The sequence below is a fragment of the Chaetura pelagica genome, unplaced genomic scaffold (assembly GCF_000747805.2).
Source record: "Chaetura pelagica isolate M959 unplaced genomic scaffold, ChaPel_1.0 scaffold84, whole genome shotgun sequence".
Lineage (NCBI taxonomy): Eukaryota > Metazoa > Chordata > Aves > Apodiformes > Apodidae > Chaetura > Chaetura pelagica.
The window spans coordinates 1,063,833-1,073,393 of NW_009953224.1; the positions used below are offsets into that span (position 1 = coordinate 1,063,833).

General features: G+C 34.9%; 1 protein-coding gene across 1 annotated transcript in view; it reads left to right on the forward strand.

Moving 5' to 3' along the window:
* The window catches only part of MEF2C (myocyte enhancer factor 2C), a 122,969-nt gene that overhangs the window by 37,268 nt on the left and 76,140 nt on the right, over positions 1–9,561 (forward strand). The gene's annotated exons all lie outside the window — the stretch shown is intronic.

Consider the following 9,561-nt stretch of genomic DNA (forward strand, 5'->3'; position numbering starts at 1 on the left):
GAAAGAGGTGTGTTTCTAGAATTGGGTATACAAAAGAGAGGCAGAGCATCTCTGTATCAAATCATTCCTCTCTAAGAAGTGAATTGCCAGGTGAAGAATGTGATCTGAGGTTGCTTTAGAAGACTAATAAAGGTAATGAAATATGAAATGTATGTGTTTAGGTCTATGTTGTAGGAAAACCACCTGAGTGTTTCTGTGGTAGTATAGTGGTAGCTGCAATGGTCGGACACTACAAGTAAGAGATGGTTTCTATGCAGAGAATTAATTAATTAGACCACCTTCTACAGCTAGAAAAACAGATTGAGTTTTAGGCACACAGAGACTGTAAAGAAGGGCTAGTACACCACAAAGGCAATTTATTTTTTCCAACTTGGAGAATGTATATTAGATACTAACTCTGCTTTCAAAAGTTGTCTAACTTCTTTTTCAGTGCTAGGAATGGATCTGTTCTCATGTTCGCATTAGTGTAAAGGAGTGGCTACATAGAAATCAGGGCTTTCTCTGGATTTATAATAATATCAAAGTCCATATTTGACAAGTCAGTGATTGCTCTGGATAACCAGTTGCACCATACAAGATATATTGATGCATAAATGAATAAACATATAGATGTCTGAGGCATTATTCAGTCCATACAGAATCTATTTTTTCTAGCCTGAATAGAAAAAAAGGCAAACTATTAGCTATTTCTTGAACTTGAGAGACTGGCACGTACAGCCTTCATGGATCTCCCCAGATTTGGTCAGGTTTTGAGGAATTTCTGCAGCTCTGCGACACCTGCCTGAAGTCTTTCACAAATTATTGTTTCAATCCTCTGGTAGAAAGCTGAGCCATGTCAGGGGATATGTTTTAGAGATACTGCTCCCTTTTTGCTGGAGTAGCTAGACAAATTCAGGGTGCTGCAGGTTGTTTTCATTAGGGCAGGGAAACTGAAAAGTAAAGAATTAATGTCACAAATCACAAACCTAGCAAAATTCTTTGCTGTATTTTGTACAAGTATCCAGGTAAATAAGATCACAGAAATTACATTTACCAGCAGTAATCCTACACCTTCTACTTCTTTTCATCTTCCAGGCTTTACTCAAATTACTCTTAAAATGGCAACACCACAAACAACACGTCTCACCCAGAAAAAATGTTACATCATCTTAACATATTTATACAGTTTCCCTGTCAAGATATTTCTTATCACTAATCTGAAACAGTTTTACTTTCATTCAATCTTTACCTTGAAAATTTTTGTCATTTATTTTGGTCAAGTTGGAAATGTTTCCTTTTATTAACCCCTTCACAATAATTTCTACAGAATATGTTGCTTATCAGAGGAACACATTTTATTAAGAACTTGTTTACATCTCAGTTTTCCTTCTCTTAATTTATAAACTTATGTTCATGAGGTAAGGTAAGGTACTTTCATCCTCAGTTTTGCCCATATCCTACTTCCTTAGATGATCCTTCTTAATTTTCATCTTAGTCTGTGAACCCAATATAGTGTTCACTCATTTATTTCCTCAGTATTTCAAAACACTTTGGGTTCTTGTTATGTTTTGTCTCGTTGATTCAAGTCACAAAATTCCTGTAATAATTTTTTTTCTCTTTTCTCAAATAACTTCATAAACAGTTTTATTTGCAAATGTGTAAGGTATCCCTTTTCAAAATATTATTATTAGGTTTATACAGTCCAAATCTTTGGTCCTCCTCACAGAGATGAACTGGTGGTGCAGCACAAACCTAGAATATCAGAACTTGGATTGTTAGACAGATACAGTGCCCATAGAGTGAGAAAAGAGAGGATCTGGGCTCGGTGTATAAAATTCCTTGGGAGCTTGTAGGATGAAGATAAAGGAGACCAGGTCTCTGTAGAGCTGCACAAGTCCACCTGTCCTACCCAAAATTTAATTCCATCTACTCAGTCTATTGCTTCAAGACTGATCATTGATGATAGTTCAGACACTACTGTCTCCAGCTTGATTCTCTAAGCACATGTACCTAGCTTGCTTTCATTTCTGCAGTTCAAATTATAAGCAGAAAGTAATAAAAAATCTTTACTGGTAACAAAGAATCCTTTTGAGAATCAATCCTTACTTTCTTCAATAGACCATAATCTGAAATTGTCTACCACTGTTATTGGTATTACCAAGCACTTGTGAGGAGGTTCAGACTGTGATTTAATATTGTGGTACATAGCTTTTTCCAATAATACCTGGAATTGTCCCCTGATTCTTAAAAGCTATTGTGGGGATTTATGTTCCTCACCACAGACTTCCTCTCATACAAGCACTAGTAACAAATCTGTAAATCTAGATCTAACCACAGCCAGGGACTGGTTTCAGGTGATGCAATGAGTTAAATCTAGAAGTCTTAGACTTTTCCTCTGACAAGCGAACACTCCCCAAAATCCTGTGTGTATAGGACTGCTCCCAAACTTTAAGCACTAGTATCTTACCCAATAAGAGAGAAAATTTTAACTATATCTAGACTAAAATCAGAGCAGTTCCAAGACACCTTCTGAACACAGAGGGCACTAAATCATACTCTCTTGTCCACTTAATGCTTCCTCTTCTCCTCCAGCTCATTAAATGGCAGACTGAATTCGTAAAACACCTTTTTCTGGTTTTTATTGCACACCTATTAACTATAATGCAATCCAATCAAATTATTATCTCAAAATGATTGAGACTCCTAGTTTAAATTGCAGCAGTCCCATTTCCCTGCTCCATTTTCAGACAAATTTCCATTCCTAGTCACTGTCTCCATTTCAGACCAATTAGGTGTTTCAGTTTTCAGTCCTTTATTTTTTTCTTTGTATTATTAGCTTGTCTGATTCAATAAACTGTTATGGTTGAGCCAGTCTCCCAAGCACTTCAAGGATCTTATTCCATATTTATTGGTCAGAGTCCCATTATGCCTGTCTAGATGCCAAAGATACATCATGAACTTGATCTTAAATCTGTAAACTTCTTCTTCAAACTATTTGCTTTCCATTTTTTTTCAACTGAGTGATGGGTAGACACTGAAATATCACCTGCCAGTCACTGTAGATATAAAATCAGCCTTTCATTGGTAATTTTTTTAGTATATTGGCATTTCACTTGATTGCTTTCCTTAAAATATGCATTACTGTCTACATTCCCTGCTTTACATTATGCAAGATGTCTTTAAATATAGCTAGATGAAGACTGGAGCAGTTCCAATACACCTTTTCAACAGGAATTTGGAAAAAAATTAATCATAAAAAAATTACATATTAGATTCTTTTCTTCATCTGATCTTCAAAAATGTTGTAAATTAGCCAAGTCTTCCTTTCTTCATCAAGTGTAGCAGGCACATATCTCTTTTTACTGGGCTGCAGGCAACCAGTTCTCATAGATTGCTAGTGGTTGCTTCCTCTTTTGGTGCACCACTGCAAGGAATGACTCGCCATCTGTGGCAAATTCCACAATCATGTGGAAGGCCTTTGGCCTCCTATCACGTTTGGTATAACATATATGTATTATTCAGAAAACCTTCCTTTAGTGTGTCTGATGGACAACTCAGCACAACTCTGGAAGATAAACTGAAGCCACTGCTTTCCTTTCCATTTGGGCTTAAATTGATAAATGGCTACAGACTTGATAGATCAGTCCTTTGAAAAGCATAATGAAGTAGGACTGCTATTAGGAAGTACCATCCTCTTCTATTTTGGCAACAATACTAAATATGCCCAAAAAAAGCTTTTCAGGGGAACTTTGCAAAACAACAGCAAGTGAAACTCTTCCACCCACGGTGCCTTAGTTCTCGCTCTGTGAAAAAACTTGGTGCTGTATTTGAGTTGTAAGATACAATGACTTCAGTGTCTGATTCAAGGGAGATTAAGTGTTCTTACAACTAGTTTTCAGAAGTCTTTAAATTGAAGTTCAAAAAAATTTACAGTGCTGGATATTCTCATGCCTCTTCCTCCTAGGTATACAAATAATGGTATTGCTTATAAGACAGCAGCTTCGCTGAAAAGAGAGGAATTTTCTGCAGTTCACTGCTACGTTGTCAGCGTAGTAATAATGTGCTTAAATATAAATGTGAAAAGCAAATAAGCTGTATCTCCTGAAGCTCTGGCTTAAAAATTGACAGATTCTGCTATATTTTACAAACAAATAAATAAAGATGTGAAGTATCAGCTGGAACTCCTACAAACTCAGCAGATGCTTTCAAAATCAGTAGTAAAATTGGTGGAATATGAATTCAGATCAAATCATTCAAGTTTTCTCTAAAACTGTTAATAAACAACTTAAATATACAGAATGATTTGACAGTTTTCACATTTATGAACATTTTATTCTTCCCTTGATGCAGAACTTCATTGGTGTTGAATCTGTTAGAAATTAATACTATTATGTGTTGTAAATTAAACTCATGCCACAAATTAGGAATCAGGTTAGATAAAGTAAAATAAGAATAAACTTTGTTAGTTGAAGATCGCAAATATTTTCCTAGTGTACAAACTTCTTCAGTTTGATGTACTCCCTCTCTAGTAGTCTGTAGTATTTCATCTGTTACATTATATCCATTATGGTTTAAATGTTTGGTTTATGCTTCCTGCAGCAAAATGCACAATCTTCCGAGAGTTAAATATAGTAGATTAAAATGAACTCCCTTCAAATCTTTTCATGTGGCAGCCTGGCCATAAGATCAAAACACATAAATGTAGGTTATGTTTAATTTCTAAATAGGAGTGTTGTGGACAGATGTTTGAAACCTTACGATGACTCAGATTCATTTGTTACATGGCTTTCTGCCTGGATAGCCATACTGTAGTTCATGCTATTTCTGCTTTACGGATATATTGCTGTGGTGATGACATATATAATTTTATCCTAACTTTTCTGTTAATGGCCCAAACTCTGTCTTCTCTAATGACCGTGCAACCAAACCGCATTGAATGTGAAGGGCCATTTCTATCTTTAATGTCAAATGATCTCAGTCAGATAACATAAGAGATGATCACTGCTTTTCCCCTTTTCTGTATTTCTTTCAACTTTAGCCAGCTCAAGGTGGCAGACCCCAAATTATTGGTATCTTTATTTGATGCAGTGTGCTGTTTCTTCACTGTATGGCTGTCTTTGTCTGTATATGAAACATAGTCAGCTAGGGCTTTTGCAGAAAACGTATCAGTGACCGTTTTATTTGAATATGTGTTCCCCACTGTGGAGTTTCACAGTTAGGTTGCAGTTTTTTACAGCTGTATTTTTTTTTTTTTTTCCATTAAAGTACCTGTTGTATTTTTCCTCAGTACATTTAGATGTTTAGAATCTGATTCAAAACTCCTTTGAGAGAACAGAAAAGCTTGCATAAAAAGATTTCACAGATCTTTGAAGTTACTTTTATTTATCCAGGTAAGAATGGTAAGAAAAGGGGGACAACATTTTTTTTTGCTTCCTTATATCAGGATGAAGAAAAAAGATTGTTTGTTTTTTTTAGTTTTAGCTTAATTAATCTTCTCAGAATGCAAGCTGCTTAATGGCACAGGGACATCTTTATGGCAAGTTTGTTTCTTTTGTAAAGCAACCATGAAAATGGTAAACCCTAGCACATTTTAACTTAGTTTTCCTCTGGATGCCTTCTTGTTTATAAACTAAATATTTTGACTCTCCTGTTTTGATACTGCTTATTGCCCCTGGTGTGACTTGTTCAAAGAACTCTCTGTCTGGGGTGTTGCAGCAAAGCAGATTCAGACAGTTCTGCTAGGAGAAGGAAGTGGAGAGTTTTGGTTCCCATTTTGCACTTCTGGAACAGTTTAGGGAAGGAAGCACCTTTACACCTTTTATTGTTCGTGGTTGCTGACATCATATCCTTCCCTGACCACTCTGTGCGTGTTTCCTGCCATTCTATCAAGATTGTTCTGAGCTGCAGAGAAGGGATAGCGGGTGTGCATGTGTGAGTGTGCGCTTGTGTACGTCTGCGTGTGAATGTACAAGTCATCTGCTGCATTTGTCCATTAGCTCTTTTCCCTCCTCAAGGCTCAGATCTGTCTTCTGTCAGCTACGACTGCCTCTCTGCCAAATCATATAGTGAACTGAAGCCCGCCAAAAATGAGGTTCCTCTTTTTGTAAGCAGTCTGATTTATTTTTTTAAAATTTTATTATTTTTTTTTTTATGTTTGGGTTTGCAAAAAGGAAGAATGCTGAAGACTGTAACTATGTGTTTCAATAAGTGCAATTTGTTTGCATGTAACCATGTCATTATGTTGGAAGGTTTTTTTAATGTGAAAAGTTACTTCAACAAAACTTCTGGAATTATTTTCAGTTCCGTTTTAGATTCTCTTTCATAATGAAATCCTGCAGTACTGTTTGAGTTTTGTAGTACTGTCAACTTCTCTAAAGTGTTCTTTATTACCATTAAGGAAATACAATTTATCAGTTAACAGGAACTTTAAATACTTAATATGTAACCCTTAATCCTGCAAAACCTTCAGAAATTATTGAGAACATAGGTAAAGTCCTAAAGCAGCCATGGGAATTTGCTGGTCTCCAGAGTTCTTCACATTCTGTTTGACTCATGAATCACTGGCCTTTGAAGGTTGTAGCCCTTGAATCAGATGTCTTGATTTACTTATCTGAATCTAATTGATTTGGAATCAATCCAGCTATCTGCTTTATATATGTACATGTGCAAATGTGTATACTAATGAAATGAATCTAACTATAGGCAAACACAGAGTAAGAATCGCATGTGAAGCGGGATGTTTTGATATGTATGTATCTGTAAAACAGTAAGACAGACAGAGAGCATACCACAGCATTCCTAGTTTGTTTTTAGTAGCAGTAAAAATAGTAGGATTTTTTTTTTTAAAGGAAATAAATTTGCTTGGGAAAAAAAAAAAAAAATCTGAAGTGCTTTCATTTTAAATTAGACTACTAACCAATAAGCAAATAGGAAAGATATTTTTTCATCAACGCAAGTAAACTCAACTTACTGAAATTCTGTTTGATTGCAAATTGTACTTTGGATATGTACGACTAAACACATTCTGTCTTCTTCAGATTCCTTCACATTCTCTCAGATTGTATTATAATATTTAATAACCAAATCATCCTTGTTCTTCTTCATTTCCCTGTGAATCTATTTTTCCTCTTAAAATAAAACTAGTGTACTTAGAGGATTACTGCAGGTAAATTAATAACAAAGTTCTCATCAAGTGTTGCATTAATTACTTCAGGGTAATTTTGTGTAGATCATAGGAATTTTAAGTGACTTTAAACTGTTTACAAAAGTTCCTGTTGTTTTAAAACTAGTCCTAAATGTGGAACTGGTAAGTGTGTGGGAGGGACTCGACATACTGCTCCTCCATTAAGATTTTTTTTTCCTTCCTGGTAGATTTTCTCATTATTTGGTGATTTTACTGAACTCACTCAGCAGCAGCATCTTGATCTGGCAAGCAGCTCTCATCCTTGCTAACCTGTCACCACTGCTCTAATCTGTCCACCCTGACCTTCCACCTTGCAGTGAATAGGAGTTTAGGCAGGCGCAGTGGTGTAAACCGATAGTGCCACTGGCTTCAGCTGAATGAAAGGCAAGGAAATTGTTCCATATGCATTTGCTGTGGATTAGTGTATTGGCTTAATGTTACAGAGAAAGCCTGTTAAGACTCCTTTGGGTCCTACATGTGCTTGGGGAACACTATTCTAACTTGCTCTTTGTATTGGAGGTAAGGCTATAGGAAAAACAGGAAAGAAACCCAGTCCGAGGAAATTTAAAACTCTTTCTAAAAATAGGCTGGGTTTGTTTGTCAACACTGAATATCAGATAAGACTGATGTTTGGAAAAAAAAAAAAAAAAAAAAAAAAAAGTTTTATAAATGCATTTAATCAATTTCATTTATTTCAAAGTTTTGGACTTTTTTTGTTGCAAGGATGATCAAGTGCTGAGCTGTTTTCAAATAAAAGCAGAGAAAAAATAAATAAAGTACGGCCTGCATACTTTATTACATTGGTAACATGAATGGTTCTGTGTTCTGTATTATGGTAATGATTTAGACATATATAGATATGCCTAGCAAATAATAGAAAAAAGCATTTGTGTGCAGAAACATAGTATTATACTTCAAAATTAGTTTTGCTGGACTGATTAATTATATCATAGTGGCTAATTTAGAAGATCAGATGGACTGCTTACTTGTTAATTCATTTTTTTTCTGAGAGTGGTGAAGCACTTGAGATAATGCATGTAAAGAAAATCAAGAGAGAAGTGAAGATCAGAATGAGTGAGCTCTAGCTTTTCTACCTCAGCAGGTTTGAATCAGAGCCAAATAATGGATTAAATGGCCAGGCCATTGGCTTAGTGTTACGTAAGATATTGTGAGAATTTATCAGGTTGGCTGTGAGGTTGCAGCCTTAAAATAAATCAGGGAACAGCAGCTTCTGTTTTAAAGTTACTGGGTTTTTATTTCCCAGGCAATATTTTTAATACACTGTGGAGCTAACATAAAAACATTAAAAAATCATTCTTGTTCAGAATTTTTTTTCCCTCTCCTGTATTTAAAAGTACTCTGTGCTTTTTTGTTTAAAATATTTAAATATAAAAATATGTTAAGCAAGGGTTAAAAAGGGACAGAAGTGCGTCTTTTACTTTAGTACAAGACTGAACATTATTTCTGTATTTTCTTATATTTCTTTTATTGCTAAAAATTATTTGCATGCATTAGAAATTTATGTTGGGATTTATGACATTTTGTGAAATGCAGAATGTGTACTGCATTGTGTATTCTTATATATTGCATCTACCTGTCCTTAGTTTTGTGATAGAACCTGTACTGTAAAGTCCAGGGAGCTGGTATTGGTGCATTACTGAAACTGTGAAAATATTTTTCAAAATATTCTTAAAGTATCATCTGTCTCTATTATTCCATGCTACATAGCTTGGCTTTTTGTGCAAGAATTTTTCTGAGGAAGGATGTATTTGCTAGTCCTAAATAATTTGTCAGAACCTTTTCGAACTTAACGTTGAAACGAAATGAGGGAAAATACTGTTTTCTTCTTCAACTATCCTGAGTAATACTTCAACTAATATATATTTTTAAAGAATAAGATTAAAATTTTGGAATTAAAGTAGCTGACATGTCTGATATTCCAAGTAACATTTTAATAAAGGTCCATCCTATTTGCATAATGAGGGACATTATCACCTCTGCTGTCAAAACACAAGATTGTTTTCCCTTCAGAAATGAATTAGCTGGCCTACTTAGCATACATAGGTACGGAAAGGTTCATTAACTCTCTGATTTAGGTAATTTTTCATATTAGAGCAGTGAGTGATATTTAAAACTAGAGACACCTAATTTCATTGAAGTTTTGGTAATGTGGATTTCAGGCTTTTTTTTCACTTCTGGATATATTGGTTGGTTTGTTCGTAAAAATAAGCCTTTGAATTTATTTGCTATTTCTCTAAGTATTAATTATTTCATAGGTGCATTTTTTTTTTTAATTATCATTTACTTGTACATTAAATTATCCTTAGGATACTCAGACACTCCATATAATAACTTTCATCTAGTTATCAGTTTTGTAATACTATTTTATTTCCTTTCTG